The 16,125-nt window shown below is 39.3% G+C and overlaps 1 protein-coding gene across 9 annotated transcripts in view; it reads left to right on the forward strand.

The window, feature by feature from the left end:
- Window positions 1-16,125, forward strand: part of ZEB2 (zinc finger E-box binding homeobox 2) — a 188,188-nt gene that overhangs the window by 169,219 nt on the left and 2,844 nt on the right. The window lies entirely within an intron of this gene.

Here is a 16,125-nt window from a genome sequence, read left to right on the forward strand (position 1 = left end):
TGGTTCGAATCCACAAGACAGGGTGAGCTCCCATCTGGCAGCTCCAGCTTTCCATGTGTGGGCATGAGGGAAGCCTCCCATAGGATGTTAAAATATCCAGGCATCCCCTGGGCAATGTACTTGTAGACCGCCAATTCTCTCACACCAGAAGCAGCTTGCAGTTTCTCAAGTCGCTTCTGACAGGGAAAAAAAATAGAACCACTCTTGATTAAAGGAAAGTCTGGCACATATGTAGACGTTACTCCCACATATATCAAGCTTGGCTTTCTGTCCAGTGCTTACTAAAATAAACTGAACTTTGAGATGATAATCTGATAAACATTGTCCCTGTGAAATTTTCTTGTAATTTTCAGTGCTGTTTGGAAGGCAATTGATTTCAGTTATTACTAAATATATGCCTTTACCTATGCACATGGCTCAACAACCTCTCAAATCACATTTAGCCAATTCTGTCCCTTCATTATATCTTTGTTTTTTATGGCATGGACTCCTGTCCTCTGCACAACTAGTCAACTTCCAATTACATTACGGCTGGGGCACTGGGAAAGTATGATATACTGAGCAGGCCATTCCCATGCGCACTCCAGCAGTGGCAAAGGTGCATGCCAAGTGGCTGGTCGGCAATTAATCACCACTCATGTCACAAGCACCAGACAAGCATCTCCTCTGTCATAGTGTCTGGTCACCTTTGCTCTGAACTGACAAAGTCTTTACAGCCAGTGGTGAGAGAAATGAGCCAAAAAGGGTGTTTTCAAACCTTTACTTTGGGATTGCTAGTCTTAGGACAATTATTTATTTATTTATTTATTTATTTCAATTACTTATACCCCGCCCTTCTCACCCCCGAGGGGGGACTCAGGGCAGCTTACAAACAACGGCACAATTCGATGCCTGAATCAATAAACAAACAATACCTAAAAACGATTTAAACAGTTAACAAGTTAAAAACATTAGTACATAATAAAATAGCAAAACAATCTCATGCTCAGTGTTCAGAGTTCCGTATATCCATTCCATTCCATTCGCCCATGTTTATCGTCAGATCTTCCCTTAGCTACCAGAATGTCCAAAAGCTTGGTCCCATATCCAGGTCTTCAGTTTTTTCCTGAACGCCAAAAGGGAGGTCGCTGATTTAATCTCCCCAGGGAGTGAGTTCCACAGGTGAGGGGCCACCACTGAGAAGGCCCTGCTCCTCGTCCCCGCCAACGTCACTTGTGATAGTGGCGGAGTCGAGAGCAGGGCCTCCCCAGACGATCTTAAATTTTGAGATGGGATGTAGAGGGAGATCCGTTCAGACAAATACACTGGGCCGGAACCGTATAGGGTTTTGTAGGTTAAAACCAGCACTTTGAATTGTGCTCGGAATTGGATCGGCAGCCAGTGGAGCTGATGTAACAGGGGGGTGGTATGCTCCCTGTACGTCGCTCCGGTGAGCAATCTGGCTGCTTCTTGCTGGACTAGTTGAAGTTTCCGAGCAGTCTTCAAAGGCAACCCCACGTAGAGTGAGTTGCAGTAATCCAACCGGGATGTAACAAGAGCGTGGACCACCGTGGCCAGATCTGACTTCCCAAGGTACGGGCGCAGCTGGCGCACAAGTTTTAATTGTGCGAAAGCTCTCCCAGCCACCGCCGAGACCTGAGGTTCCAGGCTCAGCGATGAGTCCAGGATCACTCCCAAGCTGCGATGAGTTGGCATAACAGACTTGGAAACTGTAAAAGACTAAAGTGCAGTCTTAAAATTCTATGTGCATGGAGTCGGGAGCCTGACTTGACCAAGTCATATCCACATGTTTAAATACGTATCTAAAGATATGCAGCTGTTGATCATGCCATGTGTATTTATGTGGAAAAAAATCACTGTTGAGAATATTGATGGAATCCATGACTGTCATATTATGTGTGGAGTTGCTATAGCTTGGGAGTGGCGCAGTGGGTTAAACCCTTGTGACAGCAGGATTGCTGATGAAGAGGTCAGCGGTTTGAATTGGGGAGAGCGGGTTGAGATCCCTCTGTCAGCTCCAGCTCCCCATGAGGGGACATGAGAGAAGCCTCCCACAAAGATGGTAAGACATCAAAACATCCAGGTGTCCACTTGGGAACACCCTTGCAGATGGCCAATTCTCTCACACCAGAAGCGACTTGCAGTTTCTCAAGCCACTTCTGACACGCACACACACAAAATCCTGATCTTAGGCAGGATGTTTTTATATCCATTGATCAAACTCAGACTTCCCAAAACACCATTTCTCAAGCTAGGAAGGAAGGAAGGAAGGAAGGAAGGAAGGAAGGAAGGAAGGAAGGAAGGAAGGAAGGGAGGAAGGACGGAAGGAAGGAAGGAAGAAGGAAGGAAGGTTCAAAAGTTTAAAAATAACCATGATTGAAACAAAAAACGGATTACTCTCCACATCCAGTTTTATTTTTCATTTTCTGACTTTTTTTGACAATCTGAAAAGGCCCCTGAAGAATCCAAAGGACAAAAATATTGGCTCTTGGATCTACCATTTTCCCACCCTGTGACCTACCTTTATATACTTAGACTTAATTTTTTCCTAATGGGTGTATAAATTAATTAAAAGACTAAAACTAAAAATAAGAAATGTCTAAAACATATCATATTAAACCATCTTGATCGTAAATTATTCCAGTTATGAAAACTGTATTGCTTTTCTATATTTCTTTAAAAACGAAAAACACGAGTCCTTCTCCATGAGATCCTAAAATATGCAAGGTGTTACTCCTATTACTCCGTCACTATTATGTGTGCTTTGTTCCTCAGCCTTTTCAGCTAGATCCAGTGCAGAAAATTAAAAAAAGGATGTTTAAATGCTCATGGGATTAGGGAAGAAAATTAAAGCAGTATTTTGGACCAGATTGTTTGGTTCATTGGTGTATATATTCCTTATGCTGCATTAATCAGATGCAATTGTTTGTTTGTTTGTTTTGAGAGGGGAAACTCTGCAGGCTTTGCATCTCTGCACCTTTCCTCTCCTGAACGATTTTATTACAGCCATCTGCAAATATTACGGTTTACTACACTACTACCGTAAACCTCTTATGTTGGAGCTGGCCTTCATATATACTAGGATCTGGGCATATGGCTGAATCCCGTAAAGTTGGTCGGCCATAAGGTCCACAGATGTAGGCTGGAAATTTAAAGAAAGAAAAATTGAGAAGTCAAAATGCATGCGCTCACCTACTTGATTTGCAAAAAAAACGGAAAAAAAAAAACGGAGTCAGCAAGGAAATAATTAATACACTCTCCAATTTTGAACTAGCAAGGAAGGCTTACTGTGCAAAAAGAAAAAAAGTATAGCTGTCCTTTTTATAAGATTTGCTCTCTTGGCTTTATCAGAAACAATTGTCCTTGAAATGACAAAAAGCATGGGAACTGCAGTTAAGAGATTTGGGCTCCCTTCATCTCTTCCCCAGATTTCCTTTGTGAACTTCAGGAAATACTAGTCCTATGTAAGCATGCAGCCTGCTCACGGGAAGTCTAAAAGTGGGGAAACAAGGCTGGCATGCATGCAAGCCTCACCCTAATGCCCATGTTTCTCCTTCTCAGTCCTTGACTTGTATTGAGGGTGGCAGCTAAAGGGAGTGTCTGCTTTGCCATATTTTCCATTAAAAGGCTTCTATTTGTATTGAAGCCCCACATTCCCCAATGAATTGTCTACATGGGTTTTCTATTGCAAGAAACAACGTAATACCTAATTCCAGAGTAATACGTGTGTGTATGTGCCTTCAAGTTTCCCATTGATCACAAAAATGCCACAGGACTACTCTGTAGCACTTCTGTCAGTCTATATCAGTGGTTCCTAACCTTTGGTCCTCCAAGTGTTTTGGACTTTAACTTCCAGAAATCCCAGCCATATTATCAGCTGTTAGGAATTATGGGAGCTAAAGTCCAAAACATCTGGAGGACTAAAGACTGGGAACCACTGGCCTATATCCCCTGGCATCTGGTATTCATTGGTGATTTCTGTCCCAAGTACTAACCAGAGCCGACCCTGCTTAGCTTCCAAGAGAAGATCAGAGAGGTTCTAGTGCAGCGTTTCTCAACTTTGGGGGCAGGACCTCGGGGGGGGGGGGTCTAGGAGGTGTCAGAGGGGTCACCAAAGACCATCAGAAAACCCAGTTTTTTCTGTTGGTCATGTGTGGGAAGTTTGGTCCAATTCTATATTGGTGAGGTTCAGAATGCTCTTTGATTACAGGTGAACTATAAATCCCAGCAACTACAACTCCCAAATGGCAAGGTCTATATTGAGTATTTGTGCCAAGTTTGGTCCTGATCCATCATTGTTTGAGTCCACAGTGCTCTCTGGAAGTGAGTGAAGTACAACTACAAAATTCAAGGTCGATGCCCACCAAACTATTTCAGTATTTTCTGTTGGTCATGGGAGTTCTGTGTGCCAAGTTTAGTTCAATTCCATTGTTGGTGGAGTTCAGAATGCTCTTTAATTGTAGGTTAACTATAAATCCCAACAACTACAACTCCTAAATGACAAAATCAATCCCCCTCCCCAACCCCACCAGTATTAAAATTTAGGCATATTGAGTATTTGTGCCAACTTTGGTCCAGTGAATGAAAATTCATCTTGCATATCAGAGACATACATTACGATTCATAACAGTAGCAAAATTACAGTTATAAAGTAGCAATGAAAATAATTTTATGGCTGGGGGTTAGCACAACATGAGGAACTGTATTAAGTGGTCGCAGCATTAGGAAAGTCGAGAACCACTGTTCTAGTGCCTTTAGGGTATATAGACCCTGCTCTAAGAGTAGCAAAGGGCAATTTAGTTCATGCGATTATGTTCCTGGCTACTTATAAACAAGTCCCACCAAATTCAACACTATGCCCAGATACGTGTGTACAGGAGTGGAGCCATGAACAATCTTATAGAAACTGCTACATTAAAATAGTTAACTGGAGAAGCAGTCAGAACAAAGGGTAACACAGTAAAATTAAGTTGGCTTCAATATATCAGGAAGAAGGCATGCAAAATAACATGAAACTGCCCTTGATATCTCTCAACCTATCCTTCCATTCTCACCCAGCTAAAGTTTACTTCCAAGAAAAAGTAAAGACCACTTGCCTTTTTCTTCTTGTTCCTTGGCCTCTTTTGTAAATGTTAAGTGAATTGCAAATTAAACTGATAAAGTTATGGGAAAAGCCTGAGCGGTGGAATGGCTGTCTCCTCTATTAATATATATGAGAAATTTCAATCTGTGTTCGGGGCAAGACTCTCTGAACTGCAATTAACCTTTGCTTTTAGTGTCTGAATCATTATCCTTTCCTCATCGTTTTTGGGACAGTTAGTGCTTATCTTTTCAGAGTAGCACAAATAACAGGCAAAACTTTATAAGCCAAAATATGGATCTCTTTAAAACCAGAGTTCCACTTTCCTTAGTCATGAGCTAGCTTTTTGAGAAATGTATTGATAGCCTATAACCAGTTCAATTGTTTAGAAAGTTTTAAGATGAATGAATGCAGTAATATAGATTCTAGAACATCACTTCTCAGATATGTATGATTTGAACAAGTCGTTATATTCATTCTTCCTAAACTCTTCATCTCTGAGACTGTTTGAAGGACCCCAATATTAGTCTAAATCCAACACATAGTTGTCCCATCTCCTCTCCCCATTGTGACCCTCTGTGCCACTTCCAGACTGGCTGCATAAGGATTCCCAGCCCTCTGCTGCAGGCTCGTGAGGGTGCCATTAGCTACTATCAAAGTGTCAAAGGAACAACTCCTTCAACACTATAGACCAATCAAACAGTCTAGCAATTTATTTATTTATTTATTTATTTATTTATTTATTTATTATGATTTTGTAATCACTCTGTTGTATGCAATTGCATTATTTTTAGCATAGCTTGTTTGTAGTGCATTCATTGCAATTCTGGTTTGAGCCAACAAACCACTCTGTTGACATAAGCTTTGTTCCCTGGGCTTCACATTGATGAAGAAAATTTCTCCCTATTCTCCCATTACCATGGCTACTTTGATAGTAAATCTTTAATTGTTTTAAGAAAATGTAGAGACTAGAAAAGGCTGTACATTTAATAGCATAAGGCTATAGGTCTGACATTAGTGCCCTGCATCAGCATCCGGCATGGATGGGCAAATGTTAAGACCAACTGGGGCTAATATTGTTTCTCAGATCTTCCTCATTCTTTCCTGTTCCTTAGATGTAATTTAGGTATAGTGTAGATCAGGAGTCTTCAAACTTTTTAAACAGAGGGCCAGGTCATAGTCCCAAAATTGTTGGAGGGCCCGATTATAATTTGAAAAAAACATGAATGAATTCCTATGCACACTGCACATATCTTATTTGTAGTGCAAAAAACACTTTAAAACAATACACTAATTAAAATGAAGAACAATTTTAACAAATATAAACTAATTAGTATTTCAGTGGGATGTGCGGACCTGCTTTTGGCTGATGAAATAGGATTGTTGTTGTTGTTGTGTGCTTTCAAGTGGTTTCAGACTTTGGTTGACCCTGAGCGAGGGCCGGGTAAATGACCTTGGAGGGCCACATCTGGCTCCCGGGCCTTAGTTTGAGGACCCCTGGTGTAGATCAAACACCAGCTAGGGACTTCGTTACACTGGAGCAGTAGTTCTCAACCTGTGGGTCCCCAGATGTTTTGGTCTTCAACTCCCAGAAATCCTAACAGCTGGTAAACTGGCTGGGATTTCTGGGAGTTGTAGACCAAAACACCTGGGAACCCACAGGTTCAGAACCACTGCACTAGAGCATTTATAGCCACTTTAAATTTAGTTGCTGCCTCCTGCAGAATTCTGGGGTTTGTAGTTCAGTGAGGCCTATGATATCTCTGGCTGGATATTTTAAAGCCCCCTCCTCTAAACTACATGTCCCAGAATTCTGCAGGAGACAGCAGCCAGATTTAAAGTGATAGATGCTCTAGTGCAGTGATTCTCAATCTGTGGGTCTCCAAATGTTTGGAGCTACAACTCCCAGAAATCCCAGCCTGTTTACCAGCTGTTAGGATTTCTGGGAGTTGAAGGCCAAAACAATCAGGGACCTGCAGGTTGAGATCCAGTGGGATGAAGTCCCAAGACTGTAGTCATCTACCAGCCTCTTGTCCCAAGAATCTATTCAGTCTTCACTGAGTGAAGTGTGGGAGACCTTATGGTGAAAAGGTGAGGGTGGAGAATTTTAATAAAAAACAGAGTTTGGATCTGCTGCAAACAAACAAAGAAAGTAAAGGAGATCCTGACTCACCACCAGTGGCTGTTTCTGAATGAATTGTTGTTCGTGTGTGTTTCTGACTTACGGTGAATCTATCATGGGGTTTTCCTGGCAAACTTTGTTGAGAGGGGGCTTGACTTTGCCTCCCCCAGAGTCTGAGAGAGTGTGGCATATGCCCAATGACACCCAGTGGGTTTCCATGGCCAAGCAGGGATTCAGATGGATAGCACAGGCCAAAACAGGATGTGAGGTGATGAGGGCAGGGAAAGGAAGTTAATGTATGCTACTTATTGCTGTGTCAGGGAAAGATTTTCATTCAGAGCCACCTTTGATCAGTGCTGCTGTTATTGACCAAGGACCCCAAGCAATCTTCTAGAGGCTGTCACTGAACAGAGACCAGATGACTCCGCAGTGGGGCCAAACGTAATTGCTTTCTGCTAAGAGGTGCTGGGAGTTAAATCAGTCTTGCTAGTCAGTCTATAAAAGTTACGGGGCTATAAAAATATTTTTATGAGCTCTTCTGTCCACAGATACCTGTGTTGGTAATGCAGAACACACCAATGGCTTATTTTTTTTCTTTTAAAAAACTTTCAACTTTCTACTTACAATAATTTTTCTGCCTGATCATGCGAATTAATTTTTGTTTGCCAGTTGTTGTTTGCAGGAAAGTCCTAGTCCTGCATGAGTCAGTCAATATTGTGTTGTGTTTAGATCTCAGCAATATAACATAAAGCTCATCACTGGCTGGCCTTCCTTTCTGAGCTGATAGAAGGAAAGAGCTGAGAAAGGAAGGCCACATATACTATTATCCTTAGAGGAAGGGTGCCATAAAATGTGCTGGAGAAATAATAGTTTGGGAGAAAGATGCATCATGCTTTCTTGTGCTGCTTCCAGGCAGCTATTATCTGGAGACACTTAAGGAAGGGGAGACATAGAGGAGGAAAGCTTGTAGCTGATCAGTAGGAGGTGGCATCCCCCCTCTTTCTCTGAGACAGGCAACCTGACAGTAACAGGAAAATCCCATACATGGAACTCCAGCATTACTTAGTTGTAATTTTTAGCTTTCCTTACCACACTCTTTTTGTATACATATAGGTAGACACATGGAGATGTATGGACAAGCCATCTTCAGAGCTCTGGATACAGTAGAGTCTCGCTTATCCAACATAAATGAGCCGGCAGAACACTGGATAAGTGAAAATGTTGGAAAAGCCTATTAAACATCACATTACATTATGATTTTACAAATTAAGCATCAAAACATCATATTTTACAACAAATTGACAGAAAAAAGCAGTTCTATACACGGTAATGTTATGTAGTAATTACTGTATTTATGAATTTAGCACCAAGGCAAGGGTTCTTTCTTTCTCCCAACCTAGACATTATTCCGGGCAAGAGGAAGACTGCGTTGGATAATACAGAACATTGGATGAGTGGAGGTTGAATAAGCGAGACTCTACTGTACATAAAAATATAGGCAGTCTCTTTTCCTAGAACAAATAACTTTTCGATATTTTTACAGACATGCTCTGTTGTATTATGAAAGCAGGCTGACACGAGCCAATATGACCTTTTTATTTCTATGTTTTATGAGGAATTCAACAACAACAACAACAACACTTTCATATTGATAGAAAGGCTAGTTTTATTTCTGGATTGACTCAACTAAACACCTTTTTTTGAGGTTTATTAGGAAATGCTGTTACTCTGAATTCTCATCTCATGATTCCTTACTTAGAGCTTGATTCATTGAAAAAAATACATGCTGTTTATAGATAATTTTCTCTCACTTGACTCAAAAACACAGATTACTTTTTATACTTAAATAATATACGGTTTCTTGGAGTAAATTCAAAGCTCGTGAAATTTGCACCAGAAATGCGAGGCTTTCTTCTTTGTAACAACAGAGCAAGTGTGGTATTTGCAATTATGCCAAATTGCATTTATAACGCACCTTTGACCGCCTCACTACACTCTGCCCATTAATCCATCTCCACCGGGACTACTTCTAACATCCAAACCCCAACGTAGCTTCAATCAGCTGCCTTTAGAAAATCAAACCGCTGCCAGATGATTCCTTATGTACCTTCCAAGTCTGGGATTTCTCCACCCTCACCCTCAAAAACTACTTACCATTTATCATTGAACTAAGGAAATATACAGCTTTCAAAAACACATTCTGTGCACCCCGTGTCTAAGCTCAAGAAGTCTGTACCTTTGGGCTTTTATGTATATTTTGCATGTGGCAATGAAATTTTAGGCCTCTGGGGAATTGTTGCTTAAAATGATTAGATATAATTATTTCTCCCTGCAAATCCTAAGAGACCCAAGGATATGGGATAAAAGCACAGTGCAAACACATACACACACAAATATTTGCATAACATATCTTTAAACGTACCATAATTTCTAATTTTATTTATATATCGCCCCCATTGGTATGACTTGTCATGAAAGAATACAACAAGCAATAATGCAGTAACATTTCTTCCATGAAATAATATGTTTTAACAAGAGGAAAGAAGAAGGGGGAGAAGGATTTTGTTAATAGGAGCCATAAGTGTGTCTCCCAACAAAAAAAGCCTAGGTCATTTACAGTATTGCTCTGCTTTTTAAAATGTGTGACGCTGTCATATATTAGTCTAAAAAAGACTTATACATTCAGTTGTCTTGGATGACAGAGTTTAAAATTCGCATGTTAATGCCATCCAGATCATTTCAAAGGCATCTCTTTCCATAGAATTGTCTTAACCATCTGATGAGACCATGGCTGGATTGTATTTAGTGGCCAAAAGGAGCAGGAGATGAAAGTGCAGAATGGATGCATAAGGCTGGGATACATTTAAAGGATAAACAAGAAGACGATTTTAAGCTGTTTTTTGTTATTGTACTTCCAGGCTCCTGCTGGATTGAAATAGAAATATAAAATTAATCAGTAAAAACATTTTTCAAGGCATCCAAAAGTGAAAGATTGGGAAATCTCCCTCTACAGAAAATTGTGTTGATCTAGAAAGGGTGTCATTTTTAAAATAAAATGCAATATAGTCGTATATAGCTTTGACTCTGAATATTTCACCAGTAGAGCAAGCTACTGGTGGCTGCATAGTGATATAGAGAGTGGAATCTTTCTTCCTGTAACTGTTTTCAAGGAGAAGCTACTGAGCATTTCAGAGAAGGACTTTATAATTAGCTATGCCTTAGCTCACGTCAGAGGATACACACATTGCCATCTGCTCTGGATTTTAGTCTGAACTTTAAATGAGCTGCCCAAGGTGCTGGACCCTGTCCCCAAAATAGGTTCATTACCTTAGCTAGCTCCTTCAAAGTGCTGACTAAAAACGGATTCACCATTGACCTGGAAACCACCAGCCGCCTCTGGCAGATGACCTGGGAAACCCTTTCCAACTTGATCTTTTTGTGTCTCTACTAATCACATCATTGACCTGGAAGTACCCAATCAAACTCTATCTGGCAGCTTTTCACGAGAGCCAAGAGTTCCTGAAAGCATTCTCCCTAAAACATTCTTCACTTTCTCCTATGTTTTTTGCTTTCCTTTATGAATGTGTGTTTATCACTTCAGACATTTCTTCTTCTCTGTCTCTCTTTAGATCTAGCATCTGACCATTCCACATTTACCACCCACTGATTTCAAACCATCAAGGAGGGAGGTTTTATAACACTCTATTTTCTTTCAAAGGAAATTTAAATAAAACATTATTTCTGCATTTCTCTTTCATGCTAGTAAGTCTATCTATGGTCAGGTAACACAATGGATTTTCTTTCAGTGGGCTGCTGCTGGTAAACACAATAGTTCTTATCGTTTACCAAGGAATTTCCCAGCCAGCTTGATTGATGTATAATACCCAACTGATACATAATAATATACTGCTTTCTACTTTTAAAAAACCTGAAATAGTTTGCAGCACAATATAAAATAACAGAACATTATAAACATGTAGCAGTTTTAAATTGTAGGGTTTCATAGAGTAAGAATTGAACAACTTAAACAGGTAAATGGTTGAGGAAAGTCAGAATAAAGCAAGTCAGTATTTAATGTGTGTCAAAAGGTCACAGTTTTTGTTATGTGACATATTGGAAAGCAGCGCTGTGTCGTATGTAATAGAGATATAGAATTATCTATGCCACAAATGTCAAATGAAAGGCCAATGGGCCGAATCTGGCCCTCTACATCATTTCATGTGGTCTATGAGGCTTTCAATGCCAGGGCAACATAGTTACACTTATACACTCTTACAATTAGAAAATAACCCTTTGAAGGCAACCGTAAGGCTGATGTTCTCTTAGGTGAAAATTAGTTTGATACCTCTGATCCATATAATGTGAGCTCCTTGATTGTGTGACAGTAGGGATGTACCTTTCTTAGGACTAAGAGGAAAATCCCAGCATAACTCTTATGTCTAGTTGTTACACAAACCAAAAACACAGATGATATCAGTTTGCCCCTCTTTTAATTTTGATCAACTTTTACGAAAACCTTTCAATTACTCTGAAAACATTGCCAGTTGTCAGCCTCATCAAAACAGTTGAGACAAGCATTTTAAAATGTGGATCCTACATTTATATCATAAAATGGTACTTAGAGTAGCTAACAACAATAAAGTTCTGATAAAACAAACATAAAATATAGTTTAAAATGCACAAAATTAAAAAGTACAATTCAAAATCTCTATCAGAACTTGTAGAAGTTTTGATACCTTAATATGAAGATAAATCACAGTGCATAGCAAAAATATGATCTATGAAAAATATGATCACAATGCCCAGTGGCCACCTAATGCATTCAATTTACTGACATTTATCTTTTTCCTCCTTAAACTGTCTTCTGAGCAGACTGATGCATTGATGTCACTATAAGGAGAAACAACATTAAAAATGAAATAAAGCATTTTAAAACTCATATGATGAGACGAGTGTCATCAAAGCCAAAACACAGGACAGGTCAATATCATCTCACATAAAGTGCCTCCTCTATAGCCATACTTTTAAATATGCATACCAACAAAAACTTGCTAGTATAGAATAGTGAGTAAAATACATTTAAAATCTGAAACCTGTTCAGTTTGAAACTTATACACTCCCAAACATGAGAGCCCTACATTTTCAGTATGGAAATAATACATGTCTACCTTATAAGGATGTTATTAACATTTATTAAATTATTCTGAATGGGAAAATTTTGAAACACCTATTGATTAGTCTCATTTTAGTGTGTTATGAGAAAATTGCAAGGGGAACAAGTATATTCCAAGCGGAAATAGCTTCCATTTGCCTCATGTAAAGGTAAAGGTAAAAGTTTCCCCTTGACATTAAGTCTAGTCATGTCCAACTCTGGGTGGTGATACTCATCTCATGATCATCTGCATCTGCAGCAGCTGTAGGAAGAAGTCGCTGGTTGTACTGGCTTGTAGGCAAATATTCTGAGCCTGTATTGAAATAGTCATTTCAAATTGCCAGCACACACAATAAACTTAGCCCAGATTTGGGGTTGGCTTACTGCCACTACCACATTTGGCATACCAAAGCTAAATCCTGCACATTCCACTTGCATGACAATGAATGTCATGACTGCCTTCCCTGTAGACTGATACTGCTAGGGTGCAGAAGAAGAAGCTGGTGTGTCTGTGCCTGTGCATTTCTCCCCAAAAGCTTGAAAGTCTTGTATGGATGTAATCATGTTAGCCAATCAAATCCATTTGAGCAAAAAGTGGACTTGGAGCCATACTATATGTGCCTTCAGATTGACTCTGACTTATGGTAACCCTCTCAGGGCCTTTCCCTGACACATTTCTTCAGAGGGGGTCACAATTGCTTTCCTCTTAGACTATATGGACTTGCACAAAATCACCCAATGGGCAGCTTCAGTGGTAAAGTGACTGTAGATGTTGTGATGGAAATGGAGATGACAACCGTCTCCAGCAAATTGGAAACAAGGAGGGCACCTTTCACTGCTTCCCCCTTACTTCTGCATTCTACTCAAAAAGGGGATTATAATGCACTCTTATGCTAGTATTCATCCCCAATATAGATGTGGTTCCACACATTAAAGACCTGTCTAGGCTGTGGCATAGTGTTCAATACTGTAATATCAGCTGCAATCGAAATTGACCCACATGTACCCCAAATGATCCCCAACTGGTACTTTGTAGCCCAGTGTTAAGGAGGCAGAAAAATGGGAATGAGGCAATACTGCACACCACAATAATCCACAACCTACAAGACTGGGAAGAAAGTAGTAAGAACAGTTCAGTGAAAGATACTGTAGTCCTAGCTAGAGTAAAGTGGATATGTTTCTTGTTCAGTACCTGGGGGCAAATGATGCAAGGAATTGCTGGTTAGCTGCTGTAAATAGCAGGAAAAAAATCTAATAAGTCTGTGAAGTTTTTTAAAACATGCCAGTGGCAGCTTGAATAGTATATGCCAGATATTGGAAAACCCCAGAGATACCTCCTTTAGAAGAATGGGAAAAATATATTACAGGTATGCTGATAATGGATAAAAATAATTGTAATATTAAGAGGAGGAGAACTATTAGATAACTTTGTTAATGAATGGCAAGCAATCAGTCAACATCTCAATGTAAAATTAAACAAAAATGTATATAGAGGATCCTATAAGACTGTAGACAAAGAGGAAGCGGATGTTAAGTAAGAGTCCATGATACTTTTATATGTATTATTTAAATAGTAGACTGTGACCCCTTAAAGGAAATCTATTATCTGAGAAATGATTATGGAAAACGAATAGATAGAAAGTATTGCACTGTACGCAACAAACACTTGCAGATGTATGTCTATTTGAATAAATAAATAAATAAAACATGTCAATATTGGCTTACAATATTCTGGCACATATAATAATCATAGAGATTATAATCTAGTACTTATAATAATCGTCCTGTGAAGGGGGAAACTTTGTTGTATAGTGTAGTGTGCCTAGAAATTATTGTCCATGGAGAGCAAACTGTCTTGCTGATAAACCAGTCTTCCTTTCATTCTGCTTTCCTTCCTTCTAATATCAACTCTATTTTAGTAGGAAGCTTGAAAGCATAGATGTTACAGAAGGTGTTAAGGGCACTCCAGGGCTATTTACAGCATCTAATCAACCAGATGTGTTTGGCGGGTGGGACAATAGGATCACATTTCAGGCCTTGGATATGAAACTGCTTGAAATAACAAAGGAAATATCCCACAGCTGAAGAAAACTTCAGCATTCACTGACAACTCACAGAAAAAAAAAACTTCCCCAAATTGCTCTCTAGGAGCAATTTTGCTCATGTAGCATATTTCAGTACTTGCTGATAGGGAACTAAATCTTTCACTAAAGCTAATGGAAATTTTCCCTGAGTAAGGATTTCACCACTGAATTCTGAGAATCATACTTCTTTCCCTCCTCACAATTAGTTGCTATACTTTTGGTCAGTGAGGCAATGATTCTGCTCCTATGTAATCCAGCAGCAAATCTCTTACATTGCTCTATACCCTGTTTTGATTTATATTTGTATTAACTTTGATTACATTGAACAAATTCAGTGTTGCCCATACAGCAAAATAAAACAGCATTCACAAAAGAGGGATAACTTTATTGGCCAACCAAAAATGCCCCAAACTTATCATGGAGCCTTTTGAAGTTCCACTGATTTCTTCACCAGGCAAAAGATAATAAAAAATATACAGCAGAAGAAAAGGAAAGTGACAGAGTTGGAATTACCTTACCTCTACTAATAGAGTGTAAATGCTACTGCCCTTTGTTCAAGAGGGAAGTGATCTTTGCTTGTATTGAGATCCCTTCAAATCAAATGTACAAGAGGAACAACCTCATAGAAAATGAAGGTCTATGACTACAACACTATCATGTTTCTTTTCTTGAACCTAAGGAAAGGCTAAAGCATTGTGTCGTCTCTTAGCCCCTCTGTATCATCCACTCGCTGTTACTGAACTGAATCCCCAAGTCCTTCCTTTCTCACCTTCTGATAGAACCTGCTTTTGACCCCAAGGGCTTATTGACTCAAGTATAAGCGAACCTGAATACAAGCCAATGCACCTAATTTTACCAGAAAAATAAATGTAAATAAGAATAAATAGAGTAAAATAATAAATATAATAAACAAATAACAATGATCCAGTAAAATAATAAATATCTTTGACTCAAGTAAAAGTGAGGGGGGCTTTTTCAGCCTAAAAAAGGGCTGAAAAACCTTGCTTATACTCAAGTATATATGGTATTCATCCATGTTGTTCCCTCAGTTGTTCTGTTAAAATGCAACCAGTGGCTGTGAAGACACAAAGAAAGAATTGTTTCCAGTTAACTGTAAAAACATGCCACTTACATGGATTGTTCCCACCCTAGACAACAACGCCAACTGTAAAATCTTGATTTTAGAAAATATTAGAATTAGTCATAATATTAAATTAAGTGTAGTTATCCGATAATTTTGAAATCTTGAGGTTATCTGAGGTTTACAATTCAGGAGCTCATGAAAGATGATATTGTTGTAGTGTAATAATTTTCTTCATGTGAAGCATGGCGAAACACTTAAAATCACGAGCTGCATGATGGAACAGAACTGGGAAGACTCAATCATTAAGTAACCGTATCCTTGTTTATGGTCAGATGCCCTTAATTCAATAAAGGACAAACAAGAGACAACAAAATATATGTGAGTGGCACTGTAGAACTGTAAATGAATGAGATATTCATCTAACTTTGTTGCAGGCATCAATTGCTCACTGAAACTGCCAGTTTCTCTCCTGTTTCCCCCTTTTATTTTTTACTTCAGTAAGGTTTAAAGATTTCTGGGAATGTCATTTTTTTAAACTCAATTGTTTATTGGAGGGATTTCCACACCATCCTTCCTGCAACCCTTTCCCTCCCAACAGTTGCA

This window comes from Anolis sagrei, chromosome 1 (assembly GCF_037176765.1).
Source record: "Anolis sagrei isolate rAnoSag1 chromosome 1, rAnoSag1.mat, whole genome shotgun sequence".
Lineage (NCBI taxonomy): Eukaryota > Metazoa > Chordata > Lepidosauria > Squamata > Dactyloidae > Anolis > Anolis sagrei.